Here is a 16,390-nt window from a genome sequence, read left to right as displayed (position 1 = left end):
CCAAATGGACCTAACTAGATATCTTTTATGAAGGCTTGGGTGAAATGTCCAAGATGTGCTTAGATAATTCTGCAGGTGGTTCATTGCACAAGAAGAAGACACTGGAGGAGACTATTGAGCTGATTGAATTGGTTGCTAGCAACTAATATTTATACTCGTCTAACAGGAATCCTGTGAACTCAGAGACTTCTCAGAAGAGAGGTGTGTTGGAAATGGAAGCTGTTAATGCTATTCTTGCTCAGAACAAGTCTATGTCTTAGCAAATAAATTTACTTACTCAGCAGATGGGTGACATGCAAGTCTCAGCTATCAACACCCAAAATCCACCTCAAGAGGTCTCTTATGACATGATAGGTAATTTTGTGCAAAATGATAATTATAGTTATGCTCAATCCTCTTCGGAATAGGTCAATTACATGGGGTGTGCTCCTAGAAACCCCAATAATGATCCCTATTCTCATACCTACAATCAGGGGTGGAGAAATCACCCAAATTTTGGGTGGAGAGAGTAACCTCAGAGGCCACCGAATTTTAATAATAATTCTCAGGGTGGTTTTCAACAGAAAAATTTTAATAACCACCAGTTTCAGTCATCTCAGCAAGCAACTTCTCAGCCCTAGTAGAACAATGATTTGGAAGCAATATTGGCAAGTTTTAGACAAGAAACTAGAGCATCCATCAAGAACTTGGAGATTCAGATGGATCAACTAGCCACAAAGGTTAATGAAATTGATCAGAAAACCACTAATAGCCTTCCTAGTAACATAATTCCAAATCCAAGAGAGGAATGCAAGGCTATCACCTTGATAAGTGGACAAGTGGCAAGTACAGAAGCACAAGTTAATGAGGAGCCAGTTGAAAAAGAAGATTGCAAGGTTATTCAATTGAGAACTGGTAAAGTAGCTGGCTCTGAGACCAAGGTCAATGAAGAGTTAGTTGAAAAAGAAGCTTCAGTAGAGAAGAAGGAAGAAGTAGATCACGTGCCTCCAAAGCATGCGGACAAGCCATTCCCAGACTCTCTTGACACTTATCCTACATTTCCAAAGGCTCCTGAGTACAAGCCTAAAATGCCATATCCTTAAAGACTTCAAAAGGAGACCAAGGACAATCAATTTTCAAAGTTCTTGGAAGTCTTCAGAAAGTTGCAAATCAATATTCCTTTTGCTGAGGTTTTGGAGCAAATGCCTCACTATGTCAAGTTCATGAAGGAGTTGTTGTCAAAGAAGAAGCCTTTAAAAGGAGATGAGACAGTGGTCCTGACTAAGGAATGTAGTGCCATAATTTATAATAACTTGCTAAGGAAGATGCCAGATCTAGGGAGCTTTCAAATTCCATGCACCATTGGGAGCACAACCTTTGCGAAAGCCCTATGTGATCTGGGGGTAAGCATAAATCTAAAGCCCTTATCTGTGATGAAGAAGCTGCAAATCTAAGAGGCACAACCCACAAAGATAGCATTACAGATGGCAGACAAATCTATGAAGCCTACATACGTATTAGTGGAGAATATCTTAGTCAAAGTGGGTAAGTTCTTTCTCCCAGTAGATTTTGTGATTCTTGACATAGGGGAGGATGAGAATGCCTCTATAATTCTAGGAAGACCATTCCTAGCCACTAGAAGAGCTCTAATTGATGTAGAAGTGGGTGAATTAGTGCTCAGAGTGCATAATGAGCAACTGATCTTTCATGTCTTCAAAGATATACATTCAGCTGGTAAAGAAGAGAGGTGCATGCAGACTGAGCTTATTAATCCAAACCTTCAAGAACCCCCTGATGATGGACAGCAGAATCTGCAGCTCAAACCTCCTTTGGTGACAATCATTAAAATTCCTCCTGATATCAAAACTAAGTTTGGTGTTGAGAATGCATCATCCACCAAGGAGGATTTTCCCAAAAAGAAGAAAATACCCAAGGGATTGAGAAACAAAAAGATCCTTACTGAAGGTTTCTCCCCAGGAATGAAGGTGGTGTTGACTAGGAATCCAGTATAGATTTATACAGTAAACAGAATCCTCTCTCTGGAGCATTTGAGCTAATTTATGGAGACACAGGAAAGAAGTTCAAAGTAAGGGGTGAAGAGCTGAGCCCCTATGATCCTCCTCCGTAGAGGAGCTGACCGTCAAGCTAGTGACGTTAAAGAAGCGCTTGTCGGGAGGCAACCCAATAATTTTGTATCCTTAGTTATTTTTCGTTGTAGTAGTTTTCTTACTTGTTTGATTTTATTGAGTTTTTACTATTTTTCAGATCATGCAGCTATTTTATAACAGGAACCGAACACTTCAGGCGAAAAAAAAAACGAGCACACGACACGCAAGCGTTGCTGACGCATACGCATCATATGTGTGTGCGTGAAAAATAAAAGTGAACAGAGAGTTGAGCAGGAGTGGCACTGGAACTATGCTTTCGACACAAACAACCCCACGCGTATGCGTCCCTAACATGTACGCGTCGTTTGTGCTTTTCGCCACCCACGCGTGCGTGTCCCCGACGCGTACGCGTGACCCTGAAAAATGGCGTAAATGGATACATGGCCAGAGAGTTATGATGGTGTGGGGCTGAAATGGTGCTGGGAGCACAAGTCGCATCACGCGTACACGTCCCTGACGCATGCGCATCATTTTCCAATCTTGGCTACCCACGCTTACGCGTCCTAGACGCATACGCGTCACTTGAAATTAGCGCAATCCAGGCGCACGTGTGCCTTACGCGTATGCGTCGCATGCGATGTCCAAATTAAACCCCTTAGCGCCTGATTTCAATTTATCTACCCCCAATCCTAATTCTCTCTTATTCTTTCATCCTTTTATTATTCTTTCATCATACTATTTGTTTTTGTTTTCAGTTCTTCTTTGCTTGAGGACAAGCAAACCTTTAAGTTTGGTGTTGTCACTTCACTTATGGCTTTTCTGTTTATTTTCTTCATGGAGGAATGAGATGGCCACTAGCATAACTGAGGTGGTTGACTTCCTTTCATTCTATTTCTCTTCCGTTCTTATTTTGTTATTTCTTTTTTTCTGTTGCTTTGATTGCCTGCATGGTCTTTAGTAATTTCAGTTCTTAAAATTAGTTTAATTCTGCTATTTATCTCATGTACCGCTTACTGAACTTGAATCTAAAAATAAAAAGAAAAAGAAGTGATATATTGCATGAGAAATTGAGTTTATATTGAAGAGTAGTCTTATTCAAATGTGGTGGTATTTTTTGTAACTCTGAATGCATGACATCAACAGTGCATATTTAAATTTGAATCAAAGAATGTTGATGTACAAGGAACAGGGATTTAGAGAATTATTATGACTTCTCTGAAATAAACAAAAATTTAATCCTTGAAGCAAAAGAAACAGCAAAAAAAAAGAGATATAAAAGCAAGGTCCAAGGCTCTGAGCATCAATGACTAGGGAGGTCAGACATGATTAAAATCTCAAAGAGTTGTTTCCCTAGTTATATGCTTGTGGTGTTCTTGTGTCAAGTAATTCTTGAGACAAAACATTTAGAGTCGAGATCAATTGCAGTTAATAGAGTATGCCAAAGGCTTTGAGCACCACTGTTTGGGAGTAACTGAAAGGAAAATCAGAACTTAAAAAGAGTTTCCCAGTTAAGTGCTTTTGGTGTCTCTGTGTCAAGTAAAGCTTGAGATAAAACATTTAAAGTCACGGCTAGGCTCAAGGTGCAAAGCACCAAAGGAAAAAAAAAGAATCAAAGAAAAATTGATGTGTTCAAGGGTTAAATTGAGTTACAAAAGATCAGTGAATTCATAATATGATCCGGATTCTAATTCCGAATTACATTGACATCTTTCTGATTCAAAGGAGAGTGATATGCCAAAACTGTTCAAAATTACCATAGATAAATCCCACTTTAAGAAGAGACATGAGCATAATTGAACTCTCACTTCTCATGCAAATTCATATTCTAAGCTTATATTAGTTTGGTTTCTTGGGGACAAGTGATAAACCCATATTTTATGATATATTTTGTGCCTAATTTAAGTGATTTATTCAATCCTTCACTCACTTATTCATGTTAATTGCATGGTTTTACTTTTCCTTCCTTATTATGTGATGTATGTGAAAAACATGTTTCCTATGCTTTAAAAGTAATTATTTTAATTACCCTTTATTCTAACGCAGGAATGACTTAAAGGATGGAAAGGAAACATACAAAATTGGAAGGAAAGCATAAAACGGAGTTTTTGAAAAAACTGGCGGTGACGCGATCGCATGAACGACGCGGCCGCATGCCAGCGCAAAATGATAATGACGCGACCGCGTCATTGACGCGATCGTGCACCTTGAGCGAAACGCATATGACGCGGACGCATGATTGAAGCGACCGCGTGGCAAGGAAAACTCCAAATGACGCAACTGCGTGACCCACACGGACGCGTGACAGAGGCCACGCACCAAAAAGTACAAAAAATGCTCCCAGCAATTTCTGAAGCCCTTTTTGGCCCAAATCCAAGTCCAGAAGGCACATATCAGAGGTTATGAAGTGGGAAAATGCATCCATTCAAAAGAGAGTCTCCAATTTAGTTACTTTTCATGAATTAGATGTAGTTTTGAGGGAAAGGTTCTCTCCTCTCTCTTTTAGGATTTAGAATTAGGATTTCTTTTGCTTTCAGGATTATCTTTTTATCAGGTTCAATATTCCTTTTTATTTATCTTCTCAATTTAGTTTATGAATTCTTCTATGTTACAGATTATTCTTTGAATTAATGTTATTTGAGGTATTTCAGTTTATTATTGCTCTCTTTTATTTATGTTACTGTTGCTTCCAAATTGAAGACATTTTTATTCCAGTAGATTTACTTTTCCCCTTTGGTCTTGGTTAAGAAATCAGTAACTCAGGAGTTATCAAACTCAACATGATTGATAATTGTTATCATTGCTAATTGACTTGAACTTCAATAATCCCAATATTTCCTTAGGGATTAACTAGGATTTGAAGATCAAACTTAATTAGTCACTTGACCTTCCCTTGCTCTAGTAAAGGTTAACTAAGTGGAATTAAGATTCAATCTTCATCATCATTGATAAGGATAACTAGGATAGGACTTCTAATTTCTCATACCTTGCAAAAGGTTTATTTTACAGTTATTTATTTATTTTACAGTCTTTTACTTATTTTAATTGCAATTTAAATTACTTGTTCCTCATCTTCAAAACCCCAATTTACAATCTCCATAACCAATAATAAGAACATACTTCCCTGCAGTTCCTTGAGAAGACGAGCCGAGGTTTAAATACTTCGGTTATCAATTTTAAAGGGGTTTGTTACTTGTGACAACCAAAACATTTGTACAAAGGGATTTCTGTTGGTTTAGAAACTATATCTACAACGCGACTATTTTTATAAAATTCTTTACTAGCAAAAATCCTAACGTCAAAATGGCGCCGTTGCTGGGGAACTGCAATCGTGTGCCTTATTACTGGTTATTGTAAATATTTTTTTTTCCTTTTTTATTTGTCTTTATTTTCTCCTTTTTCTTTTATTAGCTACTATGAATCCTCACCCCCCCTCGCTTTGAGTTTGGTTCTAATATTGCTGAAAGGAGTAAAAGTTATAACAGGAACATGCATCAAGGTCAGAGCAATCAAAGATGGATGGAGCCAAGAGGATCTGATCAACCCTTTAGGCAACAACACCCTCCAAGATATCATGGACAAAGACCATTCTACAATGCATACCAAGCCAATAGACATGGTGGACAACCTTGTAGTTACCAACTAGCCCCACTCTCTGCTTATAGGCCATCCTCTCAACATAACTTCGAACCACCACACTCACAAGCTCCTTTTCACCATTCAGCACTATATGATCCTCATTTATCCCGATTCCAATCCAATTACTCCCAAACACCGCCACTTTCCCATGTACCACGTCCAAATCCATCACCCCGAGAATCAGAGGTTCACCTCAAGGAAACAGTAGATCAACTTCAAACAACCCTTCATCAACTAGAGCAAGCAGTAAGTCAATTATCTTCTAGACATTCAAACATTCAAGGACCTCCCACAGCCCCATATCGACAATCTAAAGAAGAGCGTAGCATGAAGGAGATACTAGAAACTCTAGTGGACAGAACAGGGCATGACTTCATACTGGAACAAGTAGAGGAAGCTGTCATTGTAAAAGAAGAAAAGTTGGTTGAAGACTTAGGAGACGCTGAACTTCCATGGGAATCCAGAGTTATGGAGAACTCTGTCAAAAACAACACAATTGATGCTAAGGAGGATAGTGCACAACTCCCAAAGCAAATCTTTTATGAAGAACTAGACGGAATAATTCAAAAAGCAGGTTTCCTTGATGATGATAATCTCAAGTCAAGTTCTCCTAGTAATGAACTTGCATCAGCAAGTGAATTCTCTGATATCGAAGAATCTTCCCCAAGTGAATACGAAGATGATGCGGAGGTAGATTTCTCTCAACCTCTCGTTTATGACTTAAGTGACGAGGAAGACATAGAAGGCTTTGATCAGGACATGGATGCAATTGAAAAAGTCTGCAAGGAAGTGAAGAAATTCACCGAAGAGCACAAGGGAGTAGAACTTATAGAACCACTGGAAACACCCATCCCGAGGCCATTACCACCCAATACAAGCTTCAAGTGGGTACAATCCTTAACCTTTAGCTTTATTTTCCCACTTGAATATGGGTTGCTTAAAACAGATGGCCAGCTTAGAGCTCTCTGCGGCTTTAAGAGTAAGAGGGAAATGGCTTACACTCAGAGCTGGTGCACAAGGTTCAATAAGGTTCCATGCTTAAATTCGAAGTGCACGGATTGGCATCATGATCAATCGAATGGATCTCAGAAAATGTTTGGTCATCTTGGTGAAAATATACTTTCCAAACCACCCGGATGGAAAAATATAGATCAAGACGAAGGCAGATTTAAAAGCAACGTTTGGGATCCTGGAATCCATTCTGACATTCGTCACCCCGGGAGCCTAACAATTTGCTTGAAGATACTCAGAAACTTTATATGCCTAGTTTGGGACCCCGGAGGCTGTTGGCATTCCAAACATTGGTGGAGATTTCTGGATGAATTTAAGCACAAGCCGCCATAATAGGAAGCTCATCCAATGTCCAACTTAAGGACTTTAACTAAAAGTGCTAGGTGGGAGACAACCCACCAGGATATGGTCGTTTCTTTTTCAGTTTTATTTCGCTTTATTTATTTTTGTTTTCCTTTTCAATTGAACTTGAATATTAGTCATTCGCATTTCATACCTACATAAATAAAAAAAAGAGAGAGAGAGAGAGAGAGTAGGCGTGCGACGCGACCGCATCACTCATGCGATCGCGTCAGTTGCGAAAAATAACCCCCCACGCGTCCGCGTCATTCACGCGGCCGCGTGACCTAGAAATCGACGTAAGGATCCAACGCCCAAAAAGTTGGGCTGGAATCGCGCAGCTGTTGTGCGTTTTGCACAAAATGACCCACGCGATCGTGTCACTTGCACAACACCAATCCCACGTGACAGCGTGAGCGACGCGATCGCGTCACATGGATTGCAGAACACCCCAAGGGAGACAGAGAGTTGCGCTGAAACGACGCTGGAATTGCGCGTTTAGCACAATTTTCAGCGACGCGATCGCATGCCTCACGCGACCGCGTCATTCATTATTTACCCATTCCATGCGATCGCATCACTCACACGATCGCGTCGACCCCCATTCCACCCCAGCCACACGACCGCATGCCCCACGCGATCGCGTGGATTCAGATTTATTAACCCCCTGTGACGCGAACCCTACCCCATCGCCCCTCCCCCCCAACCCCTTTCTTCTTCCTCCTCCCTGCCAAACCCCTCCCTCCCTCTTTGCCCTTCGCCACCGCGCCCCCTACAACGCCGCTCCACCGTCCACCACCCGGACACCACCGCAACGCCACCCCCCTTCCTCCTTCCCTCTCTTTCTTCTTCTTCTTTCCTCTTCTTCCCTCCACCACTACTGGAATAGGATTCAGTAATCCTTTTGCGTCTGTCACTACGCCTAGCACTCACGAGTTTGAAGCTCGTCACAGCCATCCCTTCCCAGATCCTACTCGGAATACCACAAACAAAGTTTAGACCTTCCGGATCTTAAGAATGGCCGCCAATAATTCTAGCCTATACCACGAAGATTCGGATCTCATGATCAGGAGGCTAAGAGATATGCATTCAAGCTTGTTTGCATGTAGAACGGAAGTGTTTGTCAGGCACGCGTTCATAAGTGAGAATGATGATGAGCGTCACATAATCATCACATTCATCATGTTCTTGTGTGCGAATGAATATCTTAGAGAAGAAATAGGCTTGAATTGAATAGGAGAACAATAGTACTTTGCATTAATTCATGAAGAACAGTAGAGCTCCACACCTTAATCTATGGTGTATAGAAACTCTACCGTTGAAAATACATAAGAACAAGGTCCAGGCAAGGCCGAGAGGCCAGCCTCCAAGGTATAGGGACTAAACGTCCAAAGATTTCCAAAGATGTCTAACACAATAGTAAAAAGTTCTATTTATACTAAACTAGTTACTAGGGTTACAAAAATAAGTAAATGATGCAGAAATCCACTTTCGGGGCCCACTTGGTGTGTGCTTGGGCTGAGCATTGAAGCTTTCACGTGTAGAGGTCTTCCTTGGAGTTAAATGCCAATTTGTAACCTGTTTCTGGCGTTTAACTCTGCTTTGCAACCTATTTCTGGCGTTTAACTCCAGAATAGGGCAGAAAGCTGGGATAAAAGGAATGCCAAAAAACAATGCCAAAAAGCGTTTAAAAACTAACTAAATCATACTGAAAATTATCTAAAAACAATGCCAAAAAGCGTATAAATTATCCGCTCATCACAACACCAAACTTAAATTGTTGCTTGTTCCCAAGCAATTGAAAATCAAATGGGATAAAAAGAAGAGAATATACTATAAATTCCAAAATATCAATGAAACTTAGCTCCAACTAGATGAGCGGGACTAGTAGCTTTTTGCCTCTTGAATAGTTTTGGCATCTCACTTTATCCATTGAAGTTCAGAATGATTGGCATCTATAGGAACTCAGAATTCAGATATTGTTATTGATTCTCCTAGTTCAGTATGTTGATTCTTGAACACATCTACTTTATGAGTCTTGGCCGTGGCCTTAAGCACCTTGTTTTCCAGTATTACCACCGGATACATAAATGCCACAGACACATAATTGGGTGAACCTTTTTAGATTGTGACTCGGCTTTGCTAGAGTCCCCAATTAGAGGTGTCCAGGGTTTTTAAGCATACTCTTCTTTTTGCTTTGGACCTCGACTTTAACCGCTCAGTCTCAAGTTTTCACTTGACACCTTCACGCCACAAGCACATGGTTAGGGACAGCTTGGTTTAGCCGCTTAGGCCAGGATTTTATTCCTTTAGGCCCTTCTATCCATTAATGCTCAAAGCCTTGGATCCTTTTTACCCTTGCCTTTTGGTTTTAAGGGCTATTGGCTTTTTGCTCTTGCCTTCTGGTTTAAAGAGCTCTTGACTTTTTCTACTTGCTTTTTCTTTTTCTTTCTCTCTTTTTTTTCGCCATTTTTCTTTTCTTTTTTTTCTGCAAGCTTTTGTATTCACTGCTTTTTCTTGCCTCAAGAATCAATTTTATGATTTTTCAGATTATCAATAACATTTCTCCTTTTTCATCATTCTTTCAAGAGCCAACATATTTAACATTCATAAACAACAATATCAAAAGACATATGCACTGTTCAAGCATTCATTCAGAAAACAAAAAGTATTGTCACCACATCAAAATAATTAAACTAATTTCAAGGATGAATTCGAAATTCATGTACTTCTTGTTCTTTTGTGATTAAAAACATTTTTTATTTAAGAAATGTGATGGATTTATAGGACATTCATAGCTTTAAGACATAGACACTTAAACACTAATGATCATATAGTAAAGACACAAACATAAATAAAACATAAAGCATAGTAAATGAAAAACAGAAAAATAAGAACAAGGAGATTAAGGAACGGGTCCACCTTAGTGAGGGTGGCGTCTTCCTCTTCTTGAAGAACCAATGGTGCTCTTGAGCTCCTCTATGTCTCTTCCTTGCCTTTGTTGCTCCTCCCTCATAGCTCTTTGATCTTCTCTAATCTCTTGGAGAATGATGGAGTGCTCTTGGTGCTCCATCCTTAGTTGTCCCGTGTTGGAACTTAATTCTCCTAGGGAAGTGTTAATTTGTTCCCAATAGTTTTGTGGAGGGAAGTGCATCCCTCGAGGCTTCTCAGGGATTTCATGGTGAGGAATTTTCTCATGCTCTTGTTGAGGTCCATGATCTCCTGTTTGCTCCATCCTTTTCTTAGTGATAAAAAAGAGGGTTTCGCGGTTTGTGGATCCATCGAATAAATGGAATAATTGGTAAGAATAAAAAAAAACAATACAATAGGTATAGTAATTTATTGTATAATATGTACAAGGGGCAATTGCTTCTTAATCGTAAAATAGTAGCACAAATGGGTATCTTAAAGGGGAATTTCCTTCTTATGATTGCCAACGAAATCATAACATAAAATAAGAATTCCCCGGAGAATGAACTCCGGGAAGGTAGTAGAGTAGGGATTTGTCCTCTTCAATGAGGATGTCTCCCTCTATGTCAATCCCAGACGAATTGCATAGATGGCAGATGAGGTGAGGAAAGGCTAACCTTGCCAAAGTGGAGGACTTGTCAGCCACCTTGTAGAGTTCTTGAGGTATAATTTCATGAACTTCCACTTCCTCCCCATTCATGATACTATGGATCATGATGGCCCGGTCTACAGTAACTTCAGACTGGTTGCTAGTAGGAATAATTGAGCGTTGAATAAACTCCAGCCATCCTCTAGCTAATAAAATACGAAATAAAAATAAAATAGAATAGATATAAATAAATAGCATTGGGTTGCCTCCCAACAAGCGCTTCTTTAATGTCAATAGCTTGACAGTGAGCTCTCATGGAGCCTCACATAGAATTAGAGCAAGGTTGGAACCTCACAGCACCAAACTTAGAGTTTGACTGTGGGGGCTTTGGTTGACTCTGCAGTGAGAGAAGCTTTTCATGCTTACTCTCCATGGTTACAAAAGGAGATCCTTGAGCTTTAAACACAAGGTTGTCCTCATTCAGTTGAAGGACCAATTCTCCTCTGTCCACATCAATCACAGCTCTTGTTGTGGCTAGGAAGGGTCTTCCAATGATGATGGATTCATCCTCATCCTTTCCAGTGTCTAGGATTATGAAATCAGCAGGGATGTAAAGGCCTTCAACCTTCACTAGCACGTCCTCTACTAGTCCATAAGCCTGTTTTCTTGAGTTGTCTGCCATCTCTAAAGAGATTCTGGCAGCTTGCACCTCAAAGATCCCAAGTTTCTCCATTACAGAGAGTGGCATTAAGTTTATTCCTGATCCTAGGTCACACAGAGCCTTCTCAAAGGTCATCGTGCCTATGTTACAGGGAATTAGGAATTTACCAGGATTCTGTTTCTTTTGAGGTAGAGTTTGCTGAACCAAGCATTTAGTTCCTTGATGAGCAATGGAGGTTCATCCTCCCAAGTCTCATTACCAAATAATTTGGCATTCAGCTTCACGATTGCTCCTAAATATTGAGCAACTTGCTCTTCAGCAATGTCTTCATCTTCTTCAGGAGATGAATAGTCATCAGAGCTCATGAATGGTAAAAGAAGGTTTAATGGAATCTCTATGGTCTCTAAATGAGCCTCAGATTCCTTTGGTTCCACAAAGGGGAACTCCTTATTGGTCAGTGAACGTCCTAGGAGGTCTTCCTCACTAGAATTTACGTCCTCCTCCTCCTCTTTGGGTTCGGCCACACCAAGTAAGGTAATGGCCTTGCACTCTCTTTTTGGATTCTCTTCTGTATTGCTTGGGAGAGTACTAGGAGGGGTTTCAGTGACTCTTTTACTTAGCTAGCCCACTTGTGCCTCCAAATTTCTAATGGAGGACCTTGTTTCATTCATGAAACTTAAAGTGGCCTTAGATAGATCAGAGACTATATTTGCTAAGCTAGATGGATTCTGCTCAGAATTCTCTGTCTGTTGCTGAGTGGATGATGGAAAAAGCTTGCTATTGCTAAACATGTTTCTTCCACCATTATTAAAGCCCTGTTGAGGCTTTTGTTGATCCTTCCATGAGAAATTTGGATGATTTATCCATGAGGGATTATAGGTATTTCCATAGGATTCTCCCATGTAATTCACCTCTGCTATTGCAGGGTTCTCAGGATCATAAGCTTCTTCTTCAGAAGATGCCTCTAGAGTACTGTTGGATGCAGCTTGCAATCCATTCAGACTCTGAGAAATCATATTGACTTGCTGAGTTAATATTTTATTCTGAGCCAATATGGCATTCAGAGTATCAATTTCAAGAACTCCCTTCCTCTAAGGCGTCCGATTACTCACAGGATTCCTTTCAGAAGTGTACATGAACTGGTTATTTGCAACCATGTCAATGAGTTCCTGAGCTTCTGTAGGCATTTTCTTTAGGTGAATGGATCCACCTGCAGAATGGTCCAATGACATCTTTGATAATTCAGACAGACCATCATAGAATATATCCAGGATGGTCCATTCTGAAAGCATGTCAGAAGGACACTTTTTGGTCAGTTGCTTATATCTCTCCCAAGCTTCATAGAGGGATTCACCTTCTTTCTGTTTGAAGGTTTGAACATCCACTCTAAGCTTGCTAAGCTTTTGAGGAGGAAAGAACTTGGCTAAGAAAGCCGTGACCAGCTTATCCCAAGAGTTCAGGCTATATTTAGGTTGAGAGTCCAACCATATTCTAGCTCTGTCTCTTACAGCAAATGGGAAAAGCATAAGCCTGTAGACCTCGGGATCAACCCCATTGGTCTTAACAGTATCACAGATCTGTAAGAATTCATTTAAGAACTGAAAGGATCTTCTGATGGAAGTCCATGAAACTTGCAATTCTGTTGCATCTGAGAAACTAATTGATGCTTTAGCTCAAAATTGTTTGCTCCAATGGCAGGGATTGAGATGCTTCTTCCATGTAAATTGGAATTTGGTGCAGTAAAGTCACCAAGCATCTTCCTTGCATTGTTATTATTTTCGGCCATATCTCCTTCTTTTTCGAAAATTTCTGTCAGATTTTCTCCAGAGAGTTGTGCTTTAGCTTCCCCTAGCTTCCTCTTCAAAGTCCTTTCAGGTTCAGGATTAGCTTCAACAAGAATGTTCTTATCCTTGTTCCTACTCATATGAAAAAGAAGAGAACACAAAAGAAAATATGGAATCCTCTATGTCACAGTATAGAGATTTCTTTATGTGAGTAGAAGAAGAAAAGAATAGAAGAAGAGAAATTCGAACACAGAGAGGGAGAGGGTTCGAATTTTTTTTTTTAAGAAGAAGAGAAGTGTTAGTAGATAAATAAATAATTAGAAGGAGATGAAAGAGGGAAGAATTCAAAAATTAAATAAAATAAAATAAAAATATTTTGTTTTTAATTTAAAATTAAGGTTAGAATTTGAAAATTAAAAAAAAAGAAAAATTAAATTAAATTAAATTAAAATTTAAAACAATTAGTTAATTAAAAAGGAATTTTGAAAAAGAGGTTAGTGGTTTTTGAAAAATAGAGAGAGAAAATTAGTTAGGTAGTTTTGAAAAAGATAAGAATCAAACAAAAAGATAAGATTAATTGAAAAAGATTTAAAAATCAATTTTGGAAAGGTAAGAAGTTAGAAAAGATTTTGAAATTGAATTTGAAAAAGGTGTGATTGAAATTTATTTTGAAAGAGATTTGAAAAAGAAATTTAAAAAGATTTGATTTTGAAAATTAAAGTTGATTACTTGAATAACAAGAAACAAAAAGATATGATTTTAAAATTTAAAGATTGAACCTTTCTTAATAGGCAAGTAACAAACTTTAAAAATTTTGAATCAATCACATTAATTGTTAGCAATTAATTCGAAAATATGAAGTAAGAATAAGAAAAAGATTTTGAAAATCAATTTGAAAATTTCGAAAATATAAAAGAAAAAATGAAAAATATTTGATTTTTGAAAAAGATTTGAAAAAGATAGAATTTTTAAATTGAAAATTTGATTTGACTCATAAGAAACAACTAAATTTTAAAAAGTTTTGAAAAAGTCAACTCAAATTTTCGAAAATTTATGAGTGAATAAGGGAAAGATATTTTTTTTATTTTTGAATTTCTAATGAAGAAAGAGAAAAACAACAAAAAGACTCAAAACATGAAAATTATAAATCAAAACACACAATGCATGCAAGAACACTTTGAATGTCAAGATGAACACCAAGAACACCTTGAATGTCAAGATGAACATCAAGAACATGTTTTCGAAAATATTTTGAAGAAAAGAAAAACATGCAAGACACCAAACTTAAAAAATTTTATTCTCTAGACACTAATAATTCAAGAATGCATATGAAAAACAAGAAAAGACACAAAACAAGAAAATATGAAGATCAAACAAGGAAAATCATCAAGAACAACTTGAAGATTATGAAGAACATCGTCATCATGCATGAGTTTTTGAAAATTTTAAGAAAAATTAAAAATATGCAATTGACACCAAACTTAAAAATTGACACAAGACTCAAACAAGAAACATCAAATTTTTTTTGGTTTTTATGATTTTATTAATTTTTTTGGTTTTTTTTTTAAAATTGTTTTGGGAAAAAGGAAAAAGAAGAAATTTTTTTTTGTATTTTTTTCGAAAATAAGAAATAAAAAAGCTTAAAAATAAAATAAAATTACCTAATCTGAACAACAAGATGAACCGTCAGTTGTCCAAACTCGAACAATCCCCGGCAACGGCGCCAAAAACTTGGTGTGCAAAATCGTGATCGTTCATTCCTTGGTAACGGCGTTAAAGACTTAATACGCACGTTCATAATCTTAGTCCTTTATCACAACTTCGCACAACTAACCAGCAAGTGCACTGGGTCGTCCAAGTAATAAACCTTACGTGAGTAAGAGTCAATCCCACGGAGATTGTCGGCTTGAAGCAAGCTATGGTCACCTTGTAAATCTCAGTCAGGCGGATTCAAATGGATATAGAGTTTTAATAATAAAAATATAATTAAAATATAAAATAGGATAGAAATACTTATGTAATTCATTGGTGAGAATTTCAGATAAGCGGAGATGCTTTTGATCCTTCTGAATCTCTACTTTCCTGCTGTCTTAATCCAATCATTCATACCCTTTTCTATGGCAAGCTTTATGTTGGGCATCACTGTTGTCAATGGCTACATCCCGTTGATGCGGGCAGAAATTGGCGAATTAAAATTGTTAATTTATATACGTTGCAAGTATAGTTCTTAACTCGCCAGAAATCTGACTATCAATTTAGAAAGGTGTCACAGAAATTTAAAATTAAAATACTGGGAGTATGAATACCAGGTCGTCTCCCAACGAGTTGCAGGAAAGGGTGCTATTTTATTAATCAAAATGTTTTCAAAAAGGTTTTGGTTGAATGGCAGAAAATTAAATTAGAGAATTTATATAGATTTAAATGAAAGCCTTGACTGGGAGTTGATTACATGGAAGCCCTATTCTTGATGGAATACTCTCAAGATTAATTGACAATTGAGAGTTATTTCGTTTAGTTATCCCTTACTAAGTAGAAGAAGGCCAAACAAGTTGGAATGCTGTTCTATCCACAAGTCCCAATCCACTCTTGGGAGGATTGGTGTCAGGAACTAGAGAGCAAACCAACAATAACCCAATTACAATCTTTCTCTTGAACCTTCCAATTCAAGGGTTCCTTTCAATCAACTCCCATCAAGTTAGGGAACTACTCACTCATTGTAGATGTAAAATTCATAACATCAGAATAGGAATTAAAGAAAGACATGATAAATAATAAGGAAAAGATTAATTAAAAATAAAAGTAATTCTTGTATTAATAAAAACTAAAAATAATCCAATAGTAAAATTAAGTAAAATTCAGTAATATGGAAGAGTAAGAGACAAATGAAGAGAACGAACTAGAATATCGAAGTCTTGATGAGGCAATAGCTCTTCTCAATATCCCAATGCAAAAACAATGAAAATAACCAATCCTAAACTATGAATGTGTAGAGAGAAAACCTAGAAGAGGAATGAAAACTAGATCTAAAAACTAAAAACTATGTGGAATGAATGTTCTCTATGGTTTCTGCATGTTCTCTGGCTCTAGTCTTCCTTTCTAGGTCGAAAACTGTGTCAAAATACGGCCCGCAATCGCCCCCAGCGATTCTGCAAATTACGCAGATCGCGCACGTCACGCGATCGCGTCGCTCATGCAGACGCGTCATTCGCGTTTTGCTTTACCACGCGGGCGCGTCGTCCACGCGGCCGCATCACTCATGCTGTTCCATGCCGCGCGGTCGCGTCATCCATGCGACCACGTCACTGCAATTTGC

At 38.3% G+C, this 16,390-nt stretch overlaps 1 non-coding gene across 1 annotated transcript; it reads left to right on the top strand.

Annotated features, from left to right (window-relative positions):
* Positions 1–12,579: 12,579 nt before the first annotated feature.
* Positions 12,580–12,687, top strand: LOC148548833 (small nucleolar RNA R71). The gene has a single exon (XR_015897339.1). It is a non-coding gene; the product is annotated as a small nucleolar RNA R71 (small nucleolar RNA).
* Positions 12,688–16,390: the final 3,703 nt, after the last annotated feature.

The sequence above is a fragment of the Arachis ipaensis genome, chromosome B8 (assembly GCF_059453495.1).
Source record: "Arachis ipaensis isolate K30076 ecotype BB chromosome B8, ASM5945349v1, whole genome shotgun sequence".
Classification (NCBI taxonomy): Eukaryota; Viridiplantae; Streptophyta; class Magnoliopsida; order Fabales; family Fabaceae; genus Arachis; species Arachis ipaensis.
This window is presented reverse-complemented; position numbering and strand designations above follow the sequence as displayed.